The sequence below is a fragment of the Lepidochelys olivacea genome (assembly GCF_965140295.1).
Source record: "Lepidochelys olivacea isolate rLepOli2 genome assembly, chromosome: 3".
In the NCBI taxonomy this organism is placed as follows: Eukaryota; Metazoa; Chordata; order Testudines; family Cheloniidae; genus Lepidochelys; species Lepidochelys olivacea.
The window spans coordinates 99,104,519-99,118,418 of NC_140413.1; the positions used below are offsets into that span (position 1 = coordinate 99,104,519).

Here is a 13,900-nt window from a genome sequence, read left to right on the forward strand (position 1 = left end):
AACCCACCTCAGTTACCAGGAACTGCCTCTATGTTGGGGGAATTATTTGTGGAATACTTACAGCTTACTTTATGATGCCTTTATGTTGGCAAAACTGATAGGAGCTGCAGAGCACTGATGTGTCACATCCTAAAGGTTCTGTACTTCTAACAGTTACACCAGCTAATACAATTGCTTTCTTTCTCTGCCTGAATCATCCAGATCCCTGATGTGATGGGCAGCTGAAAAACAGTCACACAGTCTTCCACACAGGGTATGTGTAGGCAGCAATGCAGTGCACAGCCCTGCAGGTCTGAGCCTAGGCTCAAGCCAAACCCGCCTTGCATCCACACTGCAAATTTGCTAATCTAGGGCTCAGACCCAAGGTCCCAGGATCCTGCAGGGTTCGAGGATATGAACTCGTTTTAAACTGGGACCTCGGTTATTGGTTTCCTGTGTGTGTGGCCCCGGCTTGACTCTGGTCCCAGAATTCCGCCAGATGTATCCCAGAGTTCCGGGTGGCAGAGAAGCAGTGCAGCAGGCATCCATCACCATGGCTAGAAGTGCCATTACTGTCTGGCCAAGTGCCCTCCCTCTGCCTGCTCCTGTTCCACTAGTGGCTTCGGCTCTACTTTGCTGATGCATGGAGCTTGCCCAGAGCAAGAAGCAAAGTTGCCAGGTGGGAGGCTGCATGCACTCGCCACCCTCGCAGTGCATGCAGCCCGGACACCCCTGCACAGGCAGCCCCAAGGAGAGTAAGTGGGGCCTGGGAGCAAGGGACAGGGAGGGGCAGTGGCAGAGTTCCCAGCTCAGCACGTCCAGGGGTCTCTGGGTGGTTCTTACTACTGCCTGGCTCCGGCTTCTGGCCTGGCCAGGGACAGGCCTTGGGGGGAAGAAGAAAGAAGGGCGTAGGGTCTCATGGTGAGGGGGGCTAAGGCCCATCTCAGCCCCTCCCAACGGGAAGAGGCTGGCGCTGCCCCTGAGCCTCGGACAGGTGTGGAGCAGCGCCAGAGGGAAACTGGGACAAATGTTGTCCACCCTATTAGGGATGGTTGGTCACCCTTGGGGAGTGGGAGGGAGCTAGGCATTTTGGGATATATTTACTTTGACTTAGATCTGCACACTGCAGTGTGGATGCCAGAGCCCTAGGTTTGAGCATGGGTCAGAAAATTCTTAACTGATGATTAAAATGAAATGTAGACACTCATGCTCAGGGTTTTCTGGCACAGATGAGCTGACTTGAGTCCCACTAACTCTCGGCTTACATTCCTGTGTAGACATAGCCATAGCCAATGTTTGTTGATTGGCTGCTTCTGGATCAGACTCTAGGAAAGCTGGTTGTTTCTATCAGCAGCAGGCCTCTACATTTGAATTCTCAAAACTAGCCCATGGTGGGAAATGCTGTTGTATCTTTGTTGCCCAGGCTTCTATAAATTCTTTCAGAGTATGACTTACTCTAACTTCAGTGTGCAGCCCAAAACACTGAAGTGGCTTAACTTACTGCTCTGGTCAGAAATACTGGAGTGGGCCCTTGTTCTTGAACTTTGAATATAGAAAATGAATAATTTGGGCCAAGCTCTAAGGTGGCATTCTAAGTGGTATAAATTAAACCCAGGTGTGTAAGCTACTTGAATTTAAGGGTGAAAATCCATGTTGGGATTCTGTGGTGCAATTAAGGACCTGGGGACAGATTTAAAAGGCAGCTAAAAATGCAGATGGGCACCCAGTGGGCTTTAGGGGTGCCAACTTTCTTAATTGCAGAAAACTGAACACCCTTGCCCCGCCCCCTCCCGGAGGCCTCGCCCCTTCCCCATTTCTTCCCTGCTCTCCACTGACTCCATCCGCCCTCTCTCCGTCACTTGCTCCTCCCCACCCTCACTCACTTGCTCATTTTCACCGGGCTGGGGCAGGGGGTAGAGGTGTGGGAGGGGGTGAGGGCTCTGGTTGGAGGTGGGCCTGGGGTGGGGCTGGGGATGAGGGGTTTGGAGTGTGGGAGGGGGCTCTGGGCTGAGGCAAGGGGTTGGGGTGTGGGAGGGGGTACAGGTTCTGGGTTGGAGGTGCAGGCTCCTGGGTGGGGCCAGAAATGAGGTGTTCAGGGTGGGGAGGGGGCTCAGGACTGGTGCAGGGGATTAGGGCATGGGGGGTGAGGGCTCCGGATTGAGGGTGCGGGCTCTGGGGTGGGGCTAGGAATGAGGGTTTTGGGATGCAGGAGGGGGCTCAGGAATGGGTCAGGGGGTTGGAGTGCAGGAGGGGGTGAGTGGCGCAGGCTCTGGGTGGTGCTTACTGGGCGTAGTTCCTGGCCAATGGGAGTTGCAGAGCCGGCGCTTGGGGTGGGGGCAGTGCATAGAGCCCCCTATGCCTACGAGCAGGAGGGACATGATGGCTGCTTCCCAGGAGCCGCGCAGAGCTGGGTAGGGAGCCTGCCAGCCCCGCGCCAATTGGACTTTTAACACCCCGGTCACTGGTACTGACTGGAGCTGCCAGGGTTACTTTTTGACTAGCTGTTCCAGTTGAAAACTGGACACCTGGCAACCCTAGTGAGCCTGCATGTCTGTGCAAACCTGATCCCTGGTCCTTGGAGGTGCAGGTCCCTTACATATTCCATTTGTGGAGTTCAGTGTCTCTAAGGATTTATCCTTATCGCTAGTGTGATGAAGGCAGCTGAAACCATGGAAGAAAGAGAAATATCAACGATCATATCTACTCAGGTGAACACCATAAAGGGTCACAGATAAAAATTTATCATCATAGACCCCTATATGGAAACTATATTCTCATCAATGAAAACATTAAATATTAAAATTGGATACCTGGATTCCTTTTGTGATGTATAAAATATAGTATGCCAGATATGTTGTAACTGTATGAATCATATATAGCAGCAGTTCTCAAACTTTTGTACTGGTGACCCCTTTCAGACAAAAAGCACCTGAGTGCAACCCCCCATATAAATTAAAAACACCTTTTTATATTTAACACTATTATAAATGCTGGAGGCAAAGTGGGGTTTGGGGTGGAGGCTGACAGCTTATGACCCCCCATATAATAACCTCACAACCCTCTGAGGGGTCATGCCCCCCAATTTGAGAACCCCTGATTTATAGCCACAAGTTCAAATGCGTACATAAACCAGATATAAAAATATAAAATTGATACTCTGACTATGGTATCATTATTCACAAATGTAATAAAATCTAATAATGGAACTATTGGAATGTATTGGTATATGAGACAAGTATATAATATAATCAATACATTTTACAAAACATATAGAATAAAGTCCTCAGCTGCTGTCAATCAGCATAGATCCATTGAAGTCAATGAAGTTATGCTAATTTTGAAAGTAGTAAGGCTCTGGCTATGAATATATGATTAATATATTTTCAGTAATTTAATATTTATACATTACACTATTGTGACACACAGGCACCCCAATAGTCACCACTCTCATGTAATTAGGATATGTTTTGTACGAAGTATGCCTTGTGAGATATCATTCTAAAAGTCTTTTTCTGCTAGACAGTAATAACTTGTTAGATTGTATGTGCTATCATCGTATGTGAAGTTATTAAGTTTGGCTATGTATGTGTTACTGATACATGTTGTGAGGTTGAAAATACCCACAAGCAGCCTTTCAGGTACAACAGTAAAAAGACCAAACAATGTTAATGGCTTACTGAGGAAATGCACACAAGCCAAGGATTATGCCAGGAACTGTATACAACAGAAACCTCTCAGAGATAGCACTACACAATGGGAACTGTTTGACCCAGGTCACAGCAAAAGAGCTTTCCAGCAACTGAGAAGAAAATATAAAAGGAGGAAAAGGGCAGCATAAGGGGACCTCATTCTCCCTACAACAACACACCTGGAAACACCTGAGGAATAAAGACTGAACAGGGGGAAGTGATGGTCCCAGGCCAAAGGGACCTGTGTATGGAAAACCTGGGAAACCCAAGCTGCAAAGCCAAGGTGGCTTCTGCCTTAAGAATCTGCCAGACTGTTTATCACTCAGGGTGAGATTTGCTAATTCACATCCTACCTATCTAGTAAGTTAGGCTGGGTTTGCGGTTTTGTTTATTTACTAGGTAATCTGCTTTGATCTGTTTGCTATTACTTATAATCACTTAATCTATCTGTTTGTAGTTAATAAACTTATTTTGTTTTAATCCAAACCACTGTGCGTTTGATTAAGATGTCTAGGGAAAATCTCAGCTTGGTTACCACTAGTGTGCGTGGTCCTCTTCACATTGAGGGAGAGGCAGACTGGGTTTAAACCCATATACTGGCCAGATTTGACCAGGGCAGGATGGTACTGCTCTGGGTTCCTAGGCTAAATTCCCTCTAAGCTGCATGACTGCGCAGCTGCCTATAAAGCACCATGCAGGTGTTCAGGGCTCTGGAGGGAAGAGGTGCCTCTCCCCAAGCCCTGAACCTGCCATAGCTCCCCTCCCCCAGCCCCAAACCTGTCGCAGCCCCAAACCTTCCATGGCTTGGGGACAGGTGCCCTTCCCCTGCAGCCCAGGTGCTGCTGTGAGGAGAGAGATCTGGGGGGAGTCCTCTCTTCCCACCATAGCCCAGGGAGCCCCACTGTACCCCAAGCCCCTCAGCCCCACCCCAGAGCCCACACCTCCAGATGGTGCCCGAACCCCCCCCCCCCGAACCCCAACCCTCTGCCCCAGCCCTGAGTCCCTCATCCCCAGCCCCACCCCAGAGCCAGCACCCCCTGCTGGAGACCTCACTCCCCCGGAACCCCAACCCTCTGCCCCAGCCCTGAGCCCCCTCCCACACTCCAAACCCCTCAGCCCCACCTCACCACATGAATTTTGTTATGTCCACCAATACGGAGGTGAAGTGTCACACATCACCTCCGTATTGGTGCACATAACAAAATTCATTCTGTGCATGGGTGGGAAAAATTAGAGGAAACATTGGTCCTAGGCTGGGAGGCAGGTGGTTAGAGAGCCTGCATGTGACTTCAGCTGGGTGTGTCCCTACCTGTGTGAATGCTGGTGAAAGTGCAGGCTTGGAGGGCTTTGCAACTTGTACGGCAACACCGTGTGAGAGGGAGCCCAGGCTGGTGGGTCAGATGGCTCAGTGATACCCCAGTTCTAGGTGGCCCCCGAGGGGGAACCCCTCCCAACTATATTTTAAATGTAAAAAGTAGTGAGGTTCATACTATTGAAAGCACTTTGAAACTGTTTGGTAGGACAGATGAGTTTTCTGCAGCCCTGAGCTTTGTGTTTGCTGCTGAGAGTTCTGGGGAAGTCCATCTCAGTCGGGTTATAAGTTAAAGTAGTGATGGAATACTTTATTTTAGGTTTCAGAGTAACAGCCGTGTTAGTCTGTATTCGCAAAAAGAAAAGGAGTACTTGTGGCACCTTAGAGACTAACTAATTTATTAGAGCATAAGCTTTCGTGAGCTACAGCTCACTTCCTCAGATGCATATCGTGGAAACTGCAGCAGGCTTTATATATACACAGAGAATATGAAACAATACCTACTCCCACCCCCCTGTCCTGCTGGTAATAGCTTATCTAAAGTGATCATCAGGTGGGCCATTTCCAGCACAAATCCAGGTTTTCTCACCCTCCACCCCCCCCACACAAATTCACTCTCCTGCTGGTGATAGCCCATCCAAAGTGACAACTCTTTACACAATGTGCATGACAATCAAGTTGGGCTATTTCCTGCACAAATCCAGGTTTTCTTACATCCCCCCCACCCCCATACACACACAAACTCACTCTCCTGCTGGTAATAGCTCATCCAAACTGACCACTCTTCAAGTTTAAATCCAAGTTAAACCAGAACATCTGGGGGAGGGGGGGTAGGAAAAAACAAGAGGAAACAGGCTACCTTGCATAATGACTTAGCCACTCCCAGTCTCTATTTAAGCCTAAATTAATAGTATCCAATTTGCAAATGAATTCCAATAAAATTGCAATAATTCCATAAACCAGTCGGAGAACACTTCAATCTCTCTGGTCACGCAATCACAGACATGAAGGTCGCTATCTTAAAACAAAAAAACTTCAAATCCAGACTCCAGCGAGAAACTGCTGAATTGGAATTCATTTGCAAAATGGATACTATTAATTTAGGCTTAAATAGAGACTGGGAGTGGCTAAGTCATTATGCAAGGTAGCCTGTTTCCTCTTGTTTTTTCCTACCCCCCCCCCAGATGTTCTGGTTTAACTTGGATTTAAACTTGAAGAGTGGTCAGTTTGGATGAGCTATTACCAGCAGGAGAGTGAGTTTGTGTGTGTATGGGGGGGGGGGGGATGTGAGAAAACCTGGATTTGTGCAGGAAATAGCCCAACTTGATTGTCATGCACATTGTGTAAAGAGTTGTCACTTTGGATGGGCTATCACCAGCAGGAGAGTGAATTTGTGTGGGGGGGTGGAGGGTGAGAAAACCTGGATTTGTGCTGGAAATGGCCCACCTGATGATCACTTTAGATAAGCTATTACCAGCAGGACAGTGGGGTGGGAGTAGGTATTGTTTCATATTCTCTGTGTATATATAAAGCCTGCTGCAGTTTCCACGATATGCATCTGAGGAAGTGAGCTGTAGCTCATGAAAGCTTATGCTCTAATAAATTAGTTAGTCTCTAAGGTGCCACAAGTACTCCTTTTCTTTTTACTTTATTTTACATCTTCCTAATAGCTGTTTTCTGGCCGCTTGCACTTCAGGACACAGTAGGCTTAGTGGGATTTTTATTTTGACATTCTTTTTCTTTGGCTGGCCATGTCATCTCATCTGACTACACTCCTCTTCCATGCGGTTGATATGTAAAGACTCCTTTGGCACTACGATATTGTTAGAATCTAGACTACTGTGAAAACCAGTGTAACATTTTGCCCCTTTATTGCTAACTAGAAGGGTAACTTGAACCAATCTGCCAGAGTATACTTTTCTTCATCCCTTTATCTTGTAATTTTGGGTTATGTCTCTTCTTAAAGGTAGTTTTAACTGCACACAGGTTTTCATTTGCATGTTCAGTGGAAGAATATGAAACATGTTTCCTTGGAAACTTTAAATGTCTGAAACAACCATTTACATAAACAATGCTGTCATCAAAATTTCACATTCTTCAGTTGAAGGAAAAAAACTTAAACATTTCCAATGCAAATAAGTACTACTTAATAAGCAGACAATCTAAAAAAGGCCTCTTTACTGAATGTCATAATGACCAAAAAGTTACCTACTCTTAAAATATTTCCAGATTATAAGATAATTTCATTTGTGGATTAATTGTGTGCACTGAAATAACTGTTTAGAGTGTTTTCAAATTCAACTTAAACATTTATCTCTAATTGCCATGCAAAACACTGTTGCCCTTTCCTCTGGGTAAGGCAAAAACAACTGTCATTCCCATTTTAACAGAGCTTGTTTCCACCTGTCAAGAGCATTCTGGTTGCTTTAATCATTCTGTTCATAACTCCTGATTTTTCTCTTCAGGTTTGCATAGAAATTCCCTCAAATTCTTATATGTTCAGTGACCTGTGTCAACTCAAGATTTTTTTTTTTCTGCCTTAGATACCTATTTTATAGAATTTCCCGAACCAAACATAAAGGTTTTTTTTCCCCATACTTCAGAGAAGTTCAAGAACAGAAAACACAAAATGTATTGCACACCTGCTCTGCTGCACTTACCCACATACAATATATCCATTAGAAAAGTCCAACTGTATTAGTAAATAAATCATAATTTCCCACTTTGCAACCTTCATGCTCCCCCATAAACAAAACACAGCAAAACCGTTGCTTGCCCCCTGTTGCTGTTGTGTTCTGTTTTAAAATACTGGACCAAGCAAGACTAAGTAGCAGGGTTCAAAGCTGTAGACACTAAGGGTATGTGTACACTGCAACAAAACACCCACAGCTCACCTGGGTCAGCTGACTCGGACTTGTGGAGCTTGGGCCGTGGGGTTATAAAATTGCAATATAGATGTTCAGACTTCTGCTGGAACCCGGATCTGGGACTTTCCTGCCTCATGGGGTCTCAGAGCTGGGCACCAGCCCAAGCCTCAATGTCTACACTGCAATTTTATCGCCTTGCAGCCCAAACCGCCCTCCTACCCCAGCCCACCATCCGCCAGCCTGAATGAGTTGACCTGGGCCAGCCACAGGTAATTTTAGTGCAGTGTAGACAGACTGCGAATGAAGCCCTTCTTCCTGAACTGATTAGCTACTTTGTCCTTTTTAAAAAATCTTTTAATTGTCTGCCATGTGTAAGTAGTATTGCTACTGTATTGCTAAATACCTAGTTCTATATTGGAATCTATAATAATAAGTAATAATAAGTAATATAATATTGTATTTAAATAGATCCAGGAGTCGTAAACAACTTTGAGCGACTGGTATTATTACCTATATTTTTCAGATGGCGAAACAATGGCAAAGAGAGGTTAAGTGACTTGCCAAAGGTCACACAACAAGGCATTGATAAAACTGGGTCTAGAAACAAAGTCCCTTGCTCTCCAAAGTGAAATGATTTCATTAAAGTCAATGGCAAAACTCCCATTGACTGTTCTGGGGCCAGGATTTCACCCCCAGCCCATTGTGCTGATAGACCATGCTGAGAGGCTGCAGAACTGACTTGTCACTAAAATGTATTTCCATTGTTGTATTATGTTTGTATGTCTATGTTCATAGTTAAACACATTTAGAGTATGATACGTAACTGACTTAAATTTTATTGTATTTTTATTCATTTTACATTAGATATAGCTTGGAAACTTTGAGACATAGACAATGTTTAGGGTTTTTTTCCCCCCAACAAGATTGGGGGGTTAGAAGAAGATGAACAAGCAAATGTCCATTAAAGTTATCAAAGTCTCAAACAACAGTGGAAGAACTTTTTTTTCATATTTAGGGTGTCATGAAAATTTCCAAGTGAGCTACTGATTAGTATATAAACAATGCTAAATGTGAAGTATGTCTTTAGACATTTGTTTCTTCTTACTGTGTGATGTCTCAAATGAAAAGGAGGGGGAGGGAAAAATCAGTTTTAAAAACAATGTTAAGCTAAATTTATGTATATGAAAAAAAAACACTTTTTCCATCAAGAAAATTATGGAACCAAGTTTAAATTTGATGTCTAATAAAAAGTGTTATTTTATTATTACTCTCTTTGGTCCAAATTCATAGTCATCAGTTAAATTAGACCTGGCATGAAACTGGTCTTAAATACGTTGTCTCTGGTTTTGTGAGATGTTTACATATTGTATTTCAGATTTATCTCCACCTTCTTTAACTTGGTGATTTTCTCAGAATACAAATATACACATGGAAAGGCAATTCCAAACCTAAAGAGGCAGTTAGCATCTCTTTATTTTCACTTTGTTTAATTATTTTCAGAATCTTTCTCTCTTTTGAGAATGTCCCTACCTCTCCCGGGACTCCCTTTTGACTTTTGTTCCCTGTTTTTAAAGTGTAAGTTTCATGTAAAAACGTTGAAATATGTCAGTAATAAATTAATCCACCATCTGAGATGAAATCAAAAACCTTCCGAGTATTGTGAAATGATATAGTTAAAACAAAACAGAGTAAGTGTTTAAAATGATGATTAATGTAAATAGGTAAGCATTTTACCTGTATGGCATTGGTAACATTCCATCCAGCTTCCCAAGTGGTGATCAGTTTGATCTGGGCACCTTGCATGTGAGCCTTGGATTGATATCCTGGATCCTGGTGGGAGACATTAAACTCAAGGGTCTTGGTAGCATCTTGTTCCTCTTTTTCCTCGCTGTGGGTCCGGTTAAGCTCATCCCTTCTGGCAAAATTCACATTTTCTTCTTCAGCATCTAGGCAACCATCCCATTTCACCAGCCTGAAAAATAGGGACTGTGTACCCCTAAAGCGATGGGGAAGAGATGAAAGAGTCTGCTTCAGGTAAGCCATCCTGAATACCAGCTATTAAAATAAAATCTTTTCCTGGCTGTCCTTATTTTTTGCAGTAGTTGTGTGTTGTTAGTCCCTTTGTTAATTAGCATTGACACTGTAGCTATGATTTATGAGGTCTGTTGGCCTTCAGTCTTTTATTTGTGTCAGTTTCAAATGGCAAACTAAAGGAACATCCCCAGGGTCTTCAAGGTGCTGCTCAGAGTCAATGAGGTTTAGTAGCCTGCAAGCTGAAATTTACAATTCAAATCCTTTTACTTATGGTAAGTACATAGATCAGTCACTCGTGAAGAAGCTACAAGTGGTTGCAAGAATCTGTTCCTGGAAATTATGCAAACATGTTTTTCAATACAAGTAAATATTCCTCAAAAAAAATTACTGCATTAAAAAGCAGCATTGACTGACTGATATAAACCAAATGAATGTAATATATATATAGAAGTTAATAGAGCAGGCTATTGTTGGGTTAAATTAAGGTTTATTACATTGTCCATGAGCTAAGTAGTCCCATCATATTTAGACCAAATTATATCATTCATGTGTAGAGTTATAACATTACAACAACTTTAAAAAGAATAATTTATTCAAAATTAACTAGAGAATGGGGGCAAATATAAATATAAATAACTATCTACTTCTCCAGATGTGAGAATTTCCTGCTCTTATTTATTGTCTACAGAGGTCAGTAGAACTTTAAAAATGTTTTAAAAACATAAGCTCAAAGTTTAAAACTTCTAGCATATTTATAACCATTTCTATTTCATAGTATTTTTCTGAGGAGAGAGAGGAGCATTTTTTAATGCTGTTTAGCTCTGTCTGTTCATTCCAGGGCTATAAATAAAGATACATTAGTCTTTACACACCATAAGACCATAGAAACAGTATCTATTTTGTTTCCCTTATTTTCATGGAGAGGCACCTGGGATTTGTGCAAGGAAGGAAAAGAGAGGGAGTGTAGTTTCAGGATTCACTAGTTTTTAGTGTCATCTCTGCCCCTTTTCTGCATAGAAAAGCAATCTTCTCCTGAGAGTCTGGTGTTAAGGGAATCTGCCAGTATCCCTTTGTTAAATCCAGAGTGGTGATATATTGGGCTTCTCCCAGCCAGTCTGAATTCATCCACCCAAGGCAGGGGGTAGATATCATTTCTGAAACTGTTCACCTTTCTGAAGTCTATACAGAAATGTAGTGAGTTATCTGACTTTGGAACCAGCAGAGTAGGACTTCTCCAGTCACTTTGGGATATCCTGAGTTCTGACATGACCTTGAGCTCTTTCTTGATAACCCTCCTCAGTTTTGGGGGGATTGGTTGGAGCTCTTCTGTATTACTTTACTGGGTTCCATATTAATGTGATTGTGGCCCATGGATATGTTCTCATGATGGGCTGAGAATATCTTTGTAAAAGTGATTGGAGTGCCTGTTTTGTTTGCTTCTGGTTTAGGTTCTCTCTGAGGGGCACTGAGCTTTCTTTCAGGCAATCTCTAATTTGGGATCCCAGTTCCTCAGCATATGGCATGATGAAGTGGCTTTCCCTGGCTTCAGCAAATTTACATGGTCAATTTGTGATTCATTCCCCCCATTTGTCTGATTAAATAGTTTGCAGTTCCATCTCATTTACCACCTCATAAGGGTCTTGCCACTTGACCATAAGCTTTGATTCAGAGATTGTTGCTTGACTGGAAGACACATAGTCTTGCCCCTTTATTATAATGTAATTGTTGTTGTGCCTGTGCTCCTTCCTCTAGCATAGCATCCCATAGCTTCCAGTCTCTCATGTAACTTTAAGACATATTGTACAAGGTTTTTGGTTCTTGGAGCCTGGCTTTCCCATGTCTCTCACACCATGTCTAGTATGCCTCTTGGTGGTTGCCCATATAGCACTTGCAGTGGTGAAAACCCTTTCAAGGCTTGTGATACTTCCTTAATGGAGAAAGTAGGGCCAGGAGTAGTTGATCCCAATATTAAGAGTCTTGGATAATGAATTTCTTGAGCATTCTCTTTACCATCTGATTAAGTCTTTCCACTGGACATCTGTCTATGGATGGTACACAGATGAGCAGGGCCCTACCAAATTAACGGACATGAAAAATGCGTCATGGACCATGAAATCTGGTCTCCCGCCGTGAAATCTGATCTTGTGTGTGCTTTCACCCTATACTATACAGATTTCACAAGGGAAACCAACGTTTCTCAGATTGGAGGTCCTGACCCAAAAGGAAGTTGCAGAGGGTCACAAGGCTATTTTAGAGGGGGGTGGTAATATTGCCACCCTTACTTCTGCACTGCCTTCAGCGCTCAGCAGCCAGAGAGCAGTGGCTATTGGCTGGGTGCCCAGCTCTGAAGGCAGTGCCCTGCCAGCAGCAACACAGAAGTAAGGGCACTAGTACCACACTCCTCCATACAATAACCTTGCGACACCCCCCCCCGCCCCCCCACAACTCCTTTTTGGGTCAGGACCCCTACAATTACACCACCATGAAATTTCAGATTTAAATAGCTGAAATCATGAAATTTATGATTTTAAAAATCCTATGACTGTGAAAATGAACAAAGTGGACTGTGAAATTGATAGGGCCCTACAGATGTGTATAATGCTTTGACTTTTAGTAGGCCACAGAACTCTTTTATCAGATTGTAAAACCTGTTCCCTGGTCCATCATGATCTCTTTGGGAGTCTCTACCCAGGCAAAGGCCTTCAGCAGCTCATTAGCAATAGTCTTGTCATTCATTGTCTGGAATGGTATGACTTCCGGCTACTGGGTGACCAAGTCCATGATAACAAGAATATGCTGGTGTCCAGAGGCACTCTTCTCTAGGAGACTGTGGTGGGGCGGTCGTCCCACCCCCTGAGAACAGGGCTGCAATAGGCCTTTTGAGGCTGCGCAGGCCAGCAGCCAATCAGAGAAAGCCTGGGGATAGCCAATCAGGGCCAGGCTAGGTCCTATATAAAGGCTGCCTAGCAGTTGAGAAGGCAGTCTCTCCCTGACTAGCAAGACAGAGCAGTGCTGGGCAGGCTCGGGGGAGCAGGAGAGAGCTCCAACCCCGTTACCTGCCAGGCTGCTGATCCTGCTACAAAGGGCCTAGAAGGTGCACAGGGCCAAAGAGGAAGTGGCCCAGGGAAGAATAGACGGATGAGAGGGTAATGAAGGAGGTCAGAAAGAGGCTGCTGCTAGAGGGTCCCTGGGTCGGGACCCAGAGTAGCAGGCAGGCCTGGCTTACACTACATCTGGCCATGGAAGACAGGGGCCAATACAGACGGCAACTTGCCCCTGAGCTAAGGGGCTAGGCTTTGGGTTGTGGTTGGCCACTGAGGCAGGTGCGAGTCCCAAAGACTGATGTTAACTGTGCCCCCTCCCCCCACGCTCCCCCCGGAAGGGGCTGAGTCTGGAGTAGTGGGCACTGCCGGAGGACAGTGTCCTGAAGTGGATGCTGCCGAGCGGGGAGCAACGCGGGTCCCAGGGCAGCAGAATGGACAACGGGCAAGACACCACGTGCTGAGGACACTCTGCAGTAGACAGAGCTAATTCCCGGAACAACCAGTGGGAGATGCCAGCGGTCTTGACCCGGTCACATGGGCATATAAGAATGATTATTATTGATTCAAAGAGGATCTCCATCAAGGGAAAGGGTACTAGTAGAGTCCTTTGGTGACCACTAGTTAGCATTTAGGGCATGACACACACAAATTCTCAACTTCTTTAAGGACCCTGGGCAAAAGTATTGGGTCAGGATCCTAGACTGTGTCTTATCCAGGGCCGGCCCACAACATTTTGGCACCTGAGGCAGGGAGCTCAAATGGTACCCACCCATTCCTCCTCGCTTGGGCCAAAACTTTGAAAGGTCTCAATTCTGCCTTCTTCCTGTTCTACTCCTCTCATAGTACTGCTCTGCTACCTACCCCAATAAAGGAGAACTAACAACTTAAAATGCCTTGCTCAAAAATTAAGTAACACTTAACTTTCAAACACCTGAACAGCAAATGTAATTTTTCTTGTCTGCATAGTAAACACTG

General features: G+C 44.5%; 1 pseudogene across 1 annotated transcript in view; it reads right to left on the reverse strand.

Annotated features, from left to right (window-relative positions):
- The window catches only part of LOC311518864 (vesicular inhibitory amino acid transporter pseudogene), a 43,502-nt pseudogene extending 33,612 nt beyond the window's left edge, over positions 1-9,890 (reverse strand). The window contains exon 1 of the transcript in view: positions 9,582-9,890. The product of the transcript in view is annotated as a vesicular inhibitory amino acid transporter pseudogene (transcript). The remainder of the gene's footprint in view (positions 1-9,581) is intronic.
- Between the last annotated feature and the right edge of the window lie 4,010 nt (positions 9,891-13,900).